This window comes from Tachyglossus aculeatus, chromosome 16, assembly GCF_015852505.1.
Source record: "Tachyglossus aculeatus isolate mTacAcu1 chromosome 16, mTacAcu1.pri, whole genome shotgun sequence".
Lineage (NCBI taxonomy): Eukaryota > Metazoa > Chordata > Mammalia > Monotremata > Tachyglossidae > Tachyglossus > Tachyglossus aculeatus.
In genome coordinates, this window is record NC_052081.1 from 7,174,060 (window position 1) to 7,187,645 (window position 13,586).

Genomic DNA, 13,586 nt, shown 5'->3' on the forward strand with positions numbered 1-13,586 from the left:
GGAGCACCCAGTTTCTAAGCCTTCAACTCTCTCCTTTCCGGAGAGCAGGCTCCCAGAAACCAGCCCCGAGACTGGGAAGTTTGCAATACTTCATTCTGACCCAGCTGGATCAATCAATCAAGCAATCAATCATATTTATTGAGCACTTACTGTGTGCAGAGCACTGTACTAAGTGCTTGGAAAGTACAAGTTGGCAACCTATGGAGACGGTCCCTACCCAATAGTGGGCTCAGAGTCTAGAAGGGGGAGACAGAGAACAAAACCAAACATATTAACAAATAAAAAAAATAGAATAGATATGTACAAGTAAGATAAATAAATAGAGTAATAAATATGTACAAACATATATACATATATACAGGTGCTGTGGGGAAGGGAAGGAGGTAAGGCAGCGGGGATGGAGAGAGAGAGGAGGGGGAGAGGAAGGAGGGGGCTCAGTCTGGGAAGGCCTCCTGGAGGAGGTGAGCTCTCAGTAGTAGGGCCTTGAAGGCCCAAACTTGACCAACCCCAACTCTGAGGAAAGCTTGTCTGGACCTTAGACCTCCCGTGATGAAAGCGCACAAAGAAATAGAACTTAAAGAGAACATCTGGAGAAGCCATACGGCCTAGTAGAAAGAATTTGGGCCTGGGAGTCAGGGGACTTGGGTTCTAATCCCAGCTTCAGAAGAATACGGGGCAGAGGAATGAGCTTGTGCTTTTTTGGCCTTTGGGTACCCAGGACCGAAATGCTGTAAGAGCATACTATTAATATATTAGCATCTTTGTTTGTTTTTGTGTATTTGTTAAGCACTTACTATGTGCCAGGAACTCTTTTACTCACTGGAGAAGATACAAGTTAGTTTGGACCCAGTCCTTGTCCCACACGGGGCTCACGGTCTTAATCCCCATTTTACAGATGAGGTAACTGAGGCATGGAGAAGCTAAGTGACTTGCTCAAGGTCACACAACAGACAAGTGACTCTCAGGCCTATGCTCAATCCAATAGGCCACGCTGCTACTACAGCTCAACCAATAGCGTTTGAACTGTGTGCAGAGCACTGTCCTTTGGGCTTGGGGAACAGTCACTGGAAGCAAAAGGCACCATCCCTGAGTGTTATTACCAGACTCTACAGCATGATAATTGACCGTTCTCAGAGGGCAATGAGTACAAAAGGGAAATTAGCCAAGTCCTGGGGCCACTGCAACCACAACACCAACGGTCAAACTCATTGACCGCAGCGCTGCTCTGCTACCCCTGCCATAGGTACTGAGATTTTCCCGTGGTTTGGGCCATGAGCTCCTTTCGCCTTCAGCTCCAGCCTGGGAGGGTTTCTGGCCCACAAGGGGCTTGGGTCTTCCCCAGCACTGAGTCAGTCAAGCAGTCAGTGCTGTTTATTGAGCATTTACTGTCCCCAGAGCACTGTACTAAGTGCTTGGGAGAGTATAATATAGTGGTCTATAGAGTACAAAAGGCCTTCCTTGACTAAGCCCTCACTTCCTCTTCTCCCACTCCCTTTTTTGTTCCCTTGATTTGCTCCCTTTATTTACCCATCCCTCAGCCCCACAGCACTTATGTGCATATCAGTAATTTATATGAATGTCTGTATCTCCATATAGACTATTGTGGGCAGGGAATGTGTCTACCAACCCTGTTATATTGTTGCACTGTACTCTTCCAAGCACTTAGTACAGTGCTCTGTGCACAGGAAGTGAAACATCACTGCTGTCTTCCAGTTCAACTTTCTGAACTAGACTGTGAGCCCGTTGTTGGGTAGGGACCGTCTCTATATGTTGCCAACTTGTACTTCCCAAGCGCTTAGTACAGTGATCTGCACACAGTAAGCACTCAGTAAATACGAATGAATGAATGAATGAACTCTGGTCCCCTTATCACCTTGTCAGGTTAGCTCCCTCCAGCAAGAAACAGATCTCCCTCTTTGAAAGTGTTTACCTTTCGTCTTTATCTGGGTCTTTTCCCGGGGAGGGCTTCTGTTTCCTCAGGAAACAGGCTCAGCACAGAGGTGGGACTTCAATTCCATCACTCCACTGAGGGATCTCTCCACCTCCTTTGTGACAAGACATATTTTTTCCAGATCTTTTACAATGAGAACGGCTAGCACCCATGGAAAAAAGGTGTGTGTTGGGGTGGGGGGGAGAGAATAAGAAAGAGAGAGGAGGGTTGTATGTTTTGGGAAGAGTGTTTTATTAATAATGATGATGATAATGACCATGATAATAGTAGTATTTGTTAAACATTATATGCTGAACATTGTACTAAGCACTTAGTAGATACAAGATAATCAGGTCAGACACAGTGTGGGTTAGGATCCTTTTCCTGGGCTACGGCCTTTCCATTTGGCCTAACTTCGTCCCAGCCTAGTGTTAGCTTTAGAGGGAACCAAAACCCAGTCTAAGGGAGTGGGAGAACAGATATCTTATCTCCATTTTGCATATGAGGAAACTGGGGCACAGGGTAGTTTAGGTGTCAATAACTTAAGCAAACTGGGCCTTTTTTGAAATTCCCAGATTCTGGAAAAGAAAGCAAATGATTTCTCTGGTAGAGATTTGGTGACTAGGTAGCAGCGTCACCAAAGTAGAAGCAGCGTGGCTTAGTGGGAAGAGCCCGAGTTTGGGAGTCAGAAGTCGTGGGTTCTAATCCCGGTTCCACCACTTATCAGCTGTGTGACTTTGGGCAAGTCACTTCACTTCTCTTGCCTCACTTACCTCATCTTAAAATGGGGATTAAGACTGTGAGCCACACGTGGGACAACCTGATTACCTTGTATCTACTCCAGCGCTTAGAACAGTGCTTGGTGCATAATAAGCTCTTAACAAATACCATCATTACTATTATTAGGTAGGGTTTAAAGCAATGGATGCCTCAGGCCACAGTGCTTCATTTAGCTGCAGAAAGAATGAGTTTAATCTAGCTCCCTGAGCTTAAAACAACTAGAGTCAAAACACTCTCCACATGAGCTGCTTAATGGGCTCACAGACCATTAGGGCTGGGCCGTGACAAAGCTAGTCACCCTTAGTGTTACCGCGTCATTAACCAACATGAATAAGAATTGATTAATTACAAGGATAATGTATCCTATCTGTGCAACACAACCACATGGTTTCTATAACTCCTATCTGAGGAACTCAAAGCCCTAACGTTATTTCATTAATCCTCCCCATACCTTCTTGAGGTAAGGCAGGCAAAGGCATTAATATCTCAAGTCTACAGAAAGGGAAACTGAGGCATGGGGGCATATGGGCCGCATCAACTCTTGGGGAGTCAGTAAGAACAGGATCGGGGTCTTTTGGCTTCTGGCCCCTGGTGCTTTTCAGTACTGGTTCAGTCAGGCTTATTGTTCTTGGTTTTTACATTTTGCACCCGAAAGAGCCCAGTGGGTTTGGATATAGGTTCCTCTGAGCTGAGCTTCCCTTTCACAGGGCTAACGGGTGTGAGGGGAGGAAACTTTCCAGGACAATCTCTCCTTGAGCCAGCCTGCCTCTGCTCTCTGGGGGTGGGTGTCCATCCTCCTGGATGGTTCAGCATTTGCTCACCCAGACACACCTCAGAGGAGTGCTGACTGAGCCTTTGAATGGATGACATCAGCTCCACCTGGCCCGCTGGCCCAAACCCTCCCGGCCACCCTTCCACATTTCAAGTTTGGTTGGTTGACAACCTCATTCTCTGGCCCCCAGCCCCGAGCTTCCGGGGGAGCTCACACTCTGCTCTGTTCAGATGATCCCTGTTCAAAACAGGACTGGCTTTAGTCTTCTGAAAACAGCATGGGTGAGGCCATGACTCAGTGGGCTGCAGGATGGGTGGGGGTTTTCCATCAGATAGGATTTATAGAGAAGCAGCGTGCCTCAATGGAAAGAGCACGGGCTTTGGAGTCAGAGTTCATGGGTTCAAATCCCAGCTCTGCCAACTGTCGGCTGTGTGACTTTGGGCAAGTCACTTAGCTTCTCTATGCCTCAGTTACCTCATCTGTAAAATGGGGATTAAAATTGCGTGAGCCTCCCGTGGGACAACTGATCACCTTGTAACCTCCCCAGCGCTTGGCACATAGTAAGTGCTTAACAAACGCCAACATTATTATTATTATTATGATTCAGTGGGCTGCAGGATGGGTGGGGGTTTTCCATCAGATAGGATTTATGGGACCTGGGCCCAGCGCTGTCACAGGAGAAGGCATAGATCCCTTCATCCACAAACCAGGAACGTGTTTCTGAAGTGAAATACTCATCAAATGCCCCCTGCATTGGGTGGGCCATAGAATCCTCCACCGAGTGCCAGACAACTTTTTTTTCTGGTATTTGGTAAGCCCCTTACTATGTGCCAGGTACTGTTCTAAGCACCAGGGTAGATACAAGGTAATCGGTTCCCACATGGGACTCACAGTCTGAACTCCCATTTTACAGATGAGGCAACTGAGACCCAGAGAACTTCAGTGACTTGCCCAAGGTCACGTGCAGACAAGTGACAGATCTGGGATTAGAATCCAGTTCCTTCTGACTCCCAGGCGCTGGCTTTAGCCATTAGGCCACTCTGCATCTCCACCTTGGGGCTGGGTGTTTCAGCCGGAGTAATCCGTGCTTAGTCAGACCCCCTCAAGGAGCAGGAAGTGAGTTTGGTCTCCTGGGAGCCCCTCCATCGGCTTCCTTCTTGTCTGAGGATAGCATCCCCAACTCCAACCCCACTCCTGGTGCCTTCTTCCATCTGGAGCCAGACCAATCTCTGCCCCCCGAGAACTCCATATTCCCTGGGCCACCCAACAGAACCACAATCTGGCCCCTCCTGCACCAGTCCAGGTCCAACACGGCAACTGGGAAATCCCCTTCCTCCCACCCTAAAACATCCCTCCCTCCATATACTTCTCCCCGCTTCTCGGAAGGGATTCCAATTTCATAACCGAAGGAGCCTGGCTCATTCAGGCGTTACAGAAGTGGGTTCTCGGAATTATAGGGTGAATGGATCGCGGGCTCTTGGCCTTCCTCCAGTTTTACGACGCTGCGAGCCCCAGCTTGAAAGGGGAGATGCCAGGCTGGTGATATCAGAGTGAGGCTGCCTGGAGGAGGGTGGAGACAGATCCTTGACAGTCTGCCCTGGATCACTGGTGGCTGGGCCTGGGACTTGCAGATAAGAGTCATCCCCACCCCCTCTCCCCATGCTTCCAGCCAACCTGTACAAGCCAAACAGAGGAGAGCTTGGGGAAACAGAGGGGCTGTTGAATTGGAAAAGCTTTTCTTTTGAAGTGCTAAAATTGGGAGAGGCTGTTCCTTTGGCTCTACATGAAGCAAAACATGGGCTGTGTCCCTGATCAGAGAAAAACGTATTCTGTGGGTGTCACATGGCCTACTTGCCTGAATTCTAACCACCGTGATCTTCTTTGCCTTTTTGTTTTGGAAAGAGTTTTCTGCAAACCGCCATCTCTCTCAGGCCCTAACGAGCACTACAATTCTGCACATTAAATAGTTAAAAACAAAGTGTCCATGAGAGGATCAATCAATCAATCAATCGTATTTATTGAGCGCTTACTATGTGCAGAGCACTGTACTAAGCGCTTGGGAAGTACAAATTGGCAACACATAGAGACAGTCCCTACCCAACAGTGGGCTCACAGTCTAAAAGGGGGAGACAGAGAACAGAACCAAACATACCAACAAAATAAAATAAATAGGATAGAAATGTACAAGTAAAATAAATAAATAAATAAATAAATAGAGTAATAAATATGTACAACCATATATACATATAACCATATATACATATAAGGATAAACTTCTGTGCGGCCCTCAGTCTTTCTTAAGCGGTGCTGGAAATCAATCATTTAATCAATTAATGGGAGTGAGGGTTTACTCTGTGCAGAGCACTGTACTAAGCACTTGGGGGAGTAAAATGGAATGAGTAGAACCAGTCCCTGCCCTGGGGAGCCTTTAGAGTACTTCTAATTGGCTAGTATTTGCCTTTGCTAATGCCCCACAGCTCTGTTCTGTGGTACCCATGTAAGCTCATTGTGGACAGGGAATGTGTCTGTTTATTGTTGTATTGTACTCTCCCAAGCACTTAGCACAGTGCTCTGCACACAGTAAGCACTCAATAAATTAGATGGAATGAATGATGAATCTGCTGTGGTAACCCAGCAAGGGTGGTGGTTGAGGGTCAGATACACCAGTGCATATGCACTTCTGTTTCTGACCCATCAACACCAGCCTGCTGCTTCCTGCAAGGACCACCTGAAGGACTGGGTGGAAAACCAAACTGGGGAGCTGGGGAAGGGCAATGTAAAAGAGCTGGGGAAGCAGTCGGTCATTTAGCCAATTGTATTTATTGAGCACTTCCGGTATGCAGAGCACTGTACTGAGTGCTTGGGAGAGTACAATGCAACCATGTAACAGACACAGTCCCTGCCCACAGCGAGCTTCCAGTCTAGAGGGAAGCAATGGCAAAGCATGTTCCCTGCAGCCAGATCTGCCATTGCCTCCCACAAGATCCCCTGAGCCAGTTCGTTCTGCTGCACCACCTCACCGTGGCTGTAAATGAGATCCTTTTGTGCCTGATGCTCATTCCCGTACAAGGTCGCTGAACGCCCCTAAGGTGTCTCCCAGTAACAAGAAGGATGGGGCTAGGGAGTTGATTAGAACAGATGCACGACCAAGGTCCAGGAGAGCTGAGTCCCATTCCCAGTTTCATAGCAACTTTTTTCCATCTCCTCTATCTGTATCTCTCTCTTTGACAAATGGAAATGAAAGGCCAGTAATTCTTGCCCCTTCTTTCTTGACAGAGTTTAAATCTGGCCGGGATCTCAGACTTGGAAACTTTTCTTGGGTTTTTTTTTTTTTTCAATTGAGGAAGGGAGGAAGAATGAGGGATCTTTGGTTCTTTTTATTTCATCACTTAATCCTGTCTACAAGTTCCTGGATAGATTAAAGAAATGACGTTGGTGGAGTGTTCCTCAAACCGGATTTTAATTGCCACTTTAGTTGACACTTGAATGTCAACGAAATTAGCTCTTCCTGGACACCAGGGTACCTAGAAGAGACAACACCCACGAGGCAGAGCGCAGTTCCCATCCTTCCTTTGGAGTGGACAACCTCTTATCCCCAGTTCTCTGGACATGAAGATCAAGAATCATTGCAAAGAATCAGAGTAGCGTACTCTTCCAAGTGCTTAGCACAGGGCTCTATGCAGAGTAAGCACTCAAATACCATTGATTGATTGGAAAAACTTCAGAAGCTGGGAAGCAGTGTGGTCTAGAGGAACGAGCATAGGCCTGGAGATCAGAGGACCAGGAATCTAATCCCATCTCCATCAGATGTCTGCTGTGTGACCTTAAGCAAGCCACTTCACTCCTCATTGCCTCAGTTGCCTCATGTGTGAAATGGGGATTAAGACCATGAGCCCCATGTGGGACATGGACTCTGTTCAATGTGATTATCTTGTAGCTGCCTCAGAGCTTAGTAAAGTGCCTGGTGCATAATAAGCACTTAACAAATAACATTTTAAAAAAATGGATTTTGGATGGTGCTCATAGCCTGTGGAACTGGAATTTTCCCGGGGGATCATCTAGGTATTCTGACTCCTCCTCCCGAGGTCCTGGACGCATCACAGTCTTTTAGACTGTGAGCCCACTGTTGGGTAGGGACTGTCTCTATGTGTTGCCAACTTGTACTTCCCAAGCGCTTAATACAGTGTTCTGCACACAGTAAGCGCTCAATAAATATGATTGATGATGATCACAAGCAAGGCAGCCTCGACTAGGTTGAAAGGGACAGGATTTCCTACCCACCCTTGCTTTACTCCAGTCTTTAGAGCACAAGCCCCATGTGGGACAGGGACCGTGTCTGCTCTGATAGTATGGTATGCATCCCAATAATATCATATAATATTAACAGATGATACAGGCTGACCACTTCTCCTAATGCACACAGTTCATCTGGGTGCAAAAACAGCATTAGCTTTCTCTGTTTCTTCTGTGATAGGTGGCCATTCCATTAGATTCTTCCTCCTAATCGTTCCTTCGGAAGTGGGTGGTTAACTCTTGCTCAGCTATTTCCAGGGACTAATAATTTATTCAACGAATAGTTGGCCTGAGTACTTTATGCTTCTCTGATCCTTTGATCATTCCCCCTTCAGCAATTAAGTGGGCTGCCTTGGGAAAACTGTGTTTTCATAGACTTTTTTCACTGAACAGGAGGTAAGGAAAAGGGCTATGGTCCTCTGAGACCAAGTACCCTGAATCATTTTTATGCCTTGGGCAAGAAGCAGCGTGGCCTAATGGAAAGGGCACAGGCTTGGGAGTCAGAGGATCTGTGTTCTAATCCTGGTTCTTCCACTTGCCCGCTGTGTGACCTTGGGAAATCGCTTAACTTCTCTGTACCTCAGTTACCTCATGTGTAAAATGGAGATTAAATCATCCTCTTTTTTTATGGTATCTGTTAAGTGCTTGCAGCGTGGCTTAGTGGAAAGAGCAACGGCTTGGGAGTCAGAGGTCATGGGTTCTAATCCCTGCTCCGCCGCTTGTCAGTTGTGTGACCTTGGGCATGTCACTTAACTTCTCTGTGCCTCAGTTACCTCATCCATAAAATGGGGATTAAGAATGTGAGCCCCATGTGGGACAACCTCATTACCTTGTATCTACCCCAGCACTTAGAACAGTGCTTGTCACATAGTAAGCGCGTAACAAATACCAACATTATTATTATTACTATGTGCCAGGCACTGAACTAAGTGCTGGGGTAGATACAAGGTAATCAGGCTGGACACGGTCCATGTACCATATGGGGCCCAGAGTTTTAATCTTCGTTTTATAGATGAAATAACTGAGGCTCGGAAGTGAAATGACTTCCCCAAGATCACACAGCAGGTGAGTGGTGGAGCCAGGATTAGAACCCAATCCCCCCTCCAATTTAGACTTTGAGCCCCAATATAGAGTAGAGACTGTGTCTAGTCTGAGTATCTTGTATCAACCCCAGTGCTGAGTACAGTGCTAAGCATTTAACAAGTATCATGAAAAGGCCAAAGTGGTACTTGTATTTTTCTGGAGGTTCTTCCAGTGTTGCAGAATATTACAGCCATGACTGAGGAAAGAGAAAATGAGTTAGAGAGGGAGTAAGGAATTGTCTGAGGGAGAAAAATGACACATAGGCCGCATTTTTTTGCTTTTCTCTTAAGATGGGAGGTCCTAGAGAAGTTGGCAGTGAGGGAGGTCAGGGAAGTGAAATTTAGAGGATAGAAAACTGAACTCTGGAGCACTGTCATTGAGTTAAGAGAGCATTATGTGGGGAAGAGGAAAGAGACTAAAATACTTTTTTCTAGTTGTTGTTGACAATCCATTTCCCTTGGTCTCATACTCAAAGTAAATAAAATGGGATAAAGGCCTATGGAGTGGTTATATAAGAATGCAATGCCCCTAACCTATTTATTCTCTTAATAATCGGTGCTCTTTCACTGAGGTTTGTTTCAACCCTTTTCTGCCATCCCAACTCGTCAGTTACACACTCAATAATAATAATAATAATAATGATGGTATTTGCTAAGTGCTTACCATGTGCCAGGCACTGTACTAAGTACTAGGGTAGCTACAAACAAATTGGGTTGGATATGGTCCCTGTCCCACATAGCGCTCGCAACCTTAATCCCCATTTTACGGATGAGGTAACTGAGGCCCAGAGAAGGGAAGTGTCTTTCCCAAGGACACACAGCAGACCAGTGGCAGAGGCCGGGATTGGAACCCAGATCCCTCCGTCTCCCAGGCCCATGCTCTAGCCACTATGCCATGCTGCTTCTCCGACCTACACTTGCTTTGCTCATTCTTGATGCAAGAAGTGATGTACTTGACTTGAGCAGAAAGTGGATGAAAGGCCAATGAGAGAATTAGGACACTTATTATTAACCATGTGGAGGATGGAAGAGAAAACAATAGCAGTAGAGTCTGCTGTAATTAACTTCCTGGGGTTTCTGCATAAATTTCTTTCAACTTTCAAATTCCTTGAAGTTTATCTAATCTTATTCAATTGGTTGTTTTTTTTTGCTCTACTACCTAGCCAATCCATGTTTTTCCTACAGCCTCCGTTATTTTTAATTCATTTTGTATGTGTCTCACATTAGACTGTAAGCTTCTTGTGGAAAGGGAAAGCATGGTTTGTTCCTGTTGAACTTTGCCAGTACTTCAGTACAGTTCACTGCAATCGATAAATGCTATTTACTACTACTGGGTACGTGAAAGGGAATTGAAGTGGCTGTTCATTATAAATGTATTTGAATAGCATCTGTTATATCTTGAAATGCTGCCTGAGTGAAATACTCTAGTAATTAAGCCGTCTTGTTTGACAACTCTGGTCTCCATATGGCTTAATAACCTGTACCGTTAAGACAAAAAACTCCTTTTGATTCAATTATCCTTTTAATTGCAACATTTCTCCTCCTCACTGTGCCAGTATACAGCTCGGTGAGCAGAGGGAATGAGAATATGAAGAGCTGTACGGACAGAGGGAAATGCTTTCCGTTGTGAGTTCTGAAGGGCTAGGGCTGGCAGAAGTCCAGTTTTAAAAGCAATAGACATAGAGAAAATGCTTCCACTGTTGTGGGCAGGGAAAGGGCCTACAACCTCTGTTATATTGTACTCTCCCAAGTGCTTAGTTCAGTGCCCCACACACGGTAAGCACTCAGTACATGTGATTGCTTGAGTGATTGATTGATTGAAAAACCTCTCCGATTTTGAGTAGATTCCAGTCCCAAAACTCTTGCATTTGCTCTTTCCCAGCTTTACTTCGATCTTACGGCACCTAGACCCCGAATCAACCTATCAATTGTATTTATTGAGTACTTACTGTGTGCAGAGCACTGTACTAAGCGCTTGGGAGAGTACATTATAACAGATTTGGTAGACATGTTCCCTGTCTACATAGAGCTTAGAGTCTAGAGGGGAGGGAAGATAGACACTAAAATAAATTTCAGATATGTACATAAGTGCTGTGGGGCTGAAGGTGGGGTGAAGAAGGCTACAAATCCGAGGAAGAGGGTGACACATAAGGGAAGAGGGAGTTGAGGAAATGAGGGCTTAGTCAGGGAAGGCATTTTGAGGAGATGTTCTTTTAATAAGGCTTTGAAGGTGGGAAGGGTGACAGTCTGTCAGATATGAAGACGGATAAAGTTCCAGGATAGAGACAGAACATGTTTAGAGGCTAGTGGTGAGATAGACAAGATTGAAGTACTGTGAGTAGGTTGGCATTAGAAGAACGGGGTGGGTGTGCCGGATTGCAGGAGGAAATCATTCATTCAAGTAAGGTAGGAGAAGGCAAGTTTAGTGCTTTATAGCCAACGGTAGGGAGTTTCTGGTTGATGCTGAGGTGGATGGACAACCACCAGAGGCTCTTGAGGAGCAGGGAAACATGATCTGAACTTTTTTTAGAAAAATGATCTGGGCAGCAGAGTGAAATACGAACTTGAGTCAGGAGAGGCAGGAGGCAGGAAGGTCAGCAAGGAGGCTGATGCAGGAGTCAAGGTGGGGAAGGATAAGTGCTTGAATAGAAGGACTGTTAATTTTTTGCCACAGAAGAGGGAAAGATTTCCTTTCTTTCCGAGTTGTATCACTGGGGAATGAAGATGCTTTGAAAGGCTTGCTACACAGGCTTTCCAGTACCCATTTTTCAAGTCAACATTAACTTTGAAAGGGGAGATCGGGGACACCGTTAAGTTGTTGGAACCAGTCAACCTGAATCATACTTCTATAATTGAGCCACTTTGTACACCTTTTCATCCTGTTCTTCATCTTGTAAAATCACATTCAGTATATGCATCTAAACTTCAAGGATCAGGGTCTGGTGAAGCCAACTGGGGAAGGGGTCTCGGGGTGGAGACCATCGGCCTGGGTAATACCCACTGCCCAGGTGCCCGGAATTCAGCTCCGACGGGGAACCCTCCCCCTGGGGCACGAGCGGTCTGACCACTTAGTAATCATTTCAGGGTGTAACGGTGGCAGAGTGAGTGGTCGTGGAGGGGTCCGTGCAGCAGCCCCTGCCTCACAGAGCATCCCCACAAAGGCCCAGGAAGACTTCCTCTGTTGCTAACCTCCTCACTGGGCCTCGTTCTCGCCTGTCCCGCCGTCGACCCCCAGCCTACGTCCTCCCCCCATCCTGGAATGCCCTCCCTCCGCATATCTGCCAAAATAGCTCTCTTCCACCCTTCAAAGCCCTACTGAGAGCTCACCTCTTCCAGGAAGCCTTCCCAGACTGAGCCCCCTTTTTCCTCTCCTCCTCCCCATCCCCTCCTCTGCCCTTCTGCCCTACCTCCTTCCCCTCCCGACAGCACTTGCATATATTTGTACAGATTTATTAATCTATTTATTATACTTGTACATATTTACTATTCTATTTATTTTGTTAATTATGTGCATATAGCCATAATTCTATTTATTCTGACAGCTTTGACACCTGTCTACATGTTATGTTTTGTTGTCTGTCTCCCCCTTCTAGACTGTGAGCCCGTTGTTGGGTAGGGACCATCCCTATCTGTTGCCGACTTGTACTTCCCAAGAGCTTAGTATAGTGCTGTGCACACAGTAAGCGCTCAATAAATATGATTGAATGAATTGAATGAATGAATGAATGTTTGTTTTGTTTTCTGTCTCCCCCTTCTAGACTGTGAGCCCGTCGTTGGGTAGGGACCGTCTCTATCTGTTGCCGACTTGTACTTCCCAAGCGCTTAGTCCAGTACTCCGCACACAGTAAGCACAAAGGCCTACTGAGAGCTCACCTCCTTCAGGAGGCCTTCCCAGACTGAGCCCCGTCCTGCCTCTCCCCTCCTCCTCCCCATCCCCCCACCTTACCTCCTTCCCCTCCCCACAGCACCTGTATATATGTATATATGTTTATACGTATTTATTACTCTATTCATTTTATTTGTACATATTTATTCTATTTATTTTATTTTGTTCATATGTTTTGTTTTGTTCTCTGTCTCCCCCTTCTAGACTGTGAGCCCACTGTTGGGTAGGGACCGTCTCTATATGTTGCCAACTTGTACTTCCCAAGCGCTTAGTACAGTGCTCTGCACACAATAAGCGCTCAATAAATACGATTGAATGAACGAATGAAACACGATCGAATGAATGAATGAACTACCAAGCCCAGCATGCAATGCGCCCGCGCCCCCGATTGGTCCACCGCCAGCTTCCTGTTGCCATGGAGACGGGTCTCGTGGCCGGGGTAACAACCCCTCACTGCTCGCGGCTCCCTCCCCTCCCATTCGCAATAATAATACTAATAATGATGGCATTTACTAAGCGCTTACTATGTGCAAAGCACTGTTATAAGCGCCGAGGGGGATACAAGGTGATCAGGTTGTCCCACGTGGGGCTCACAATCTTCATCCCCATTTTCCAGATGAGGTAACTGAGGCTCAGAGAAGTGAAGTGACATGCCCAAAGTCACACAGCTGGCAATAGTTGGGGTCGGGATTCGAACCCATGACCTCTGACTCCAAAGCCCGGGCTCTTTCCATTGATCCACGCTGCTTCTCTTAGGAAGCCAAGACCCCCCTCCGTAGCTCAAAAAAGGGGCAGTGTCCGAGGCAGAGACCAGGACGTGCAAAGCACTGTACTAAGCGCTTG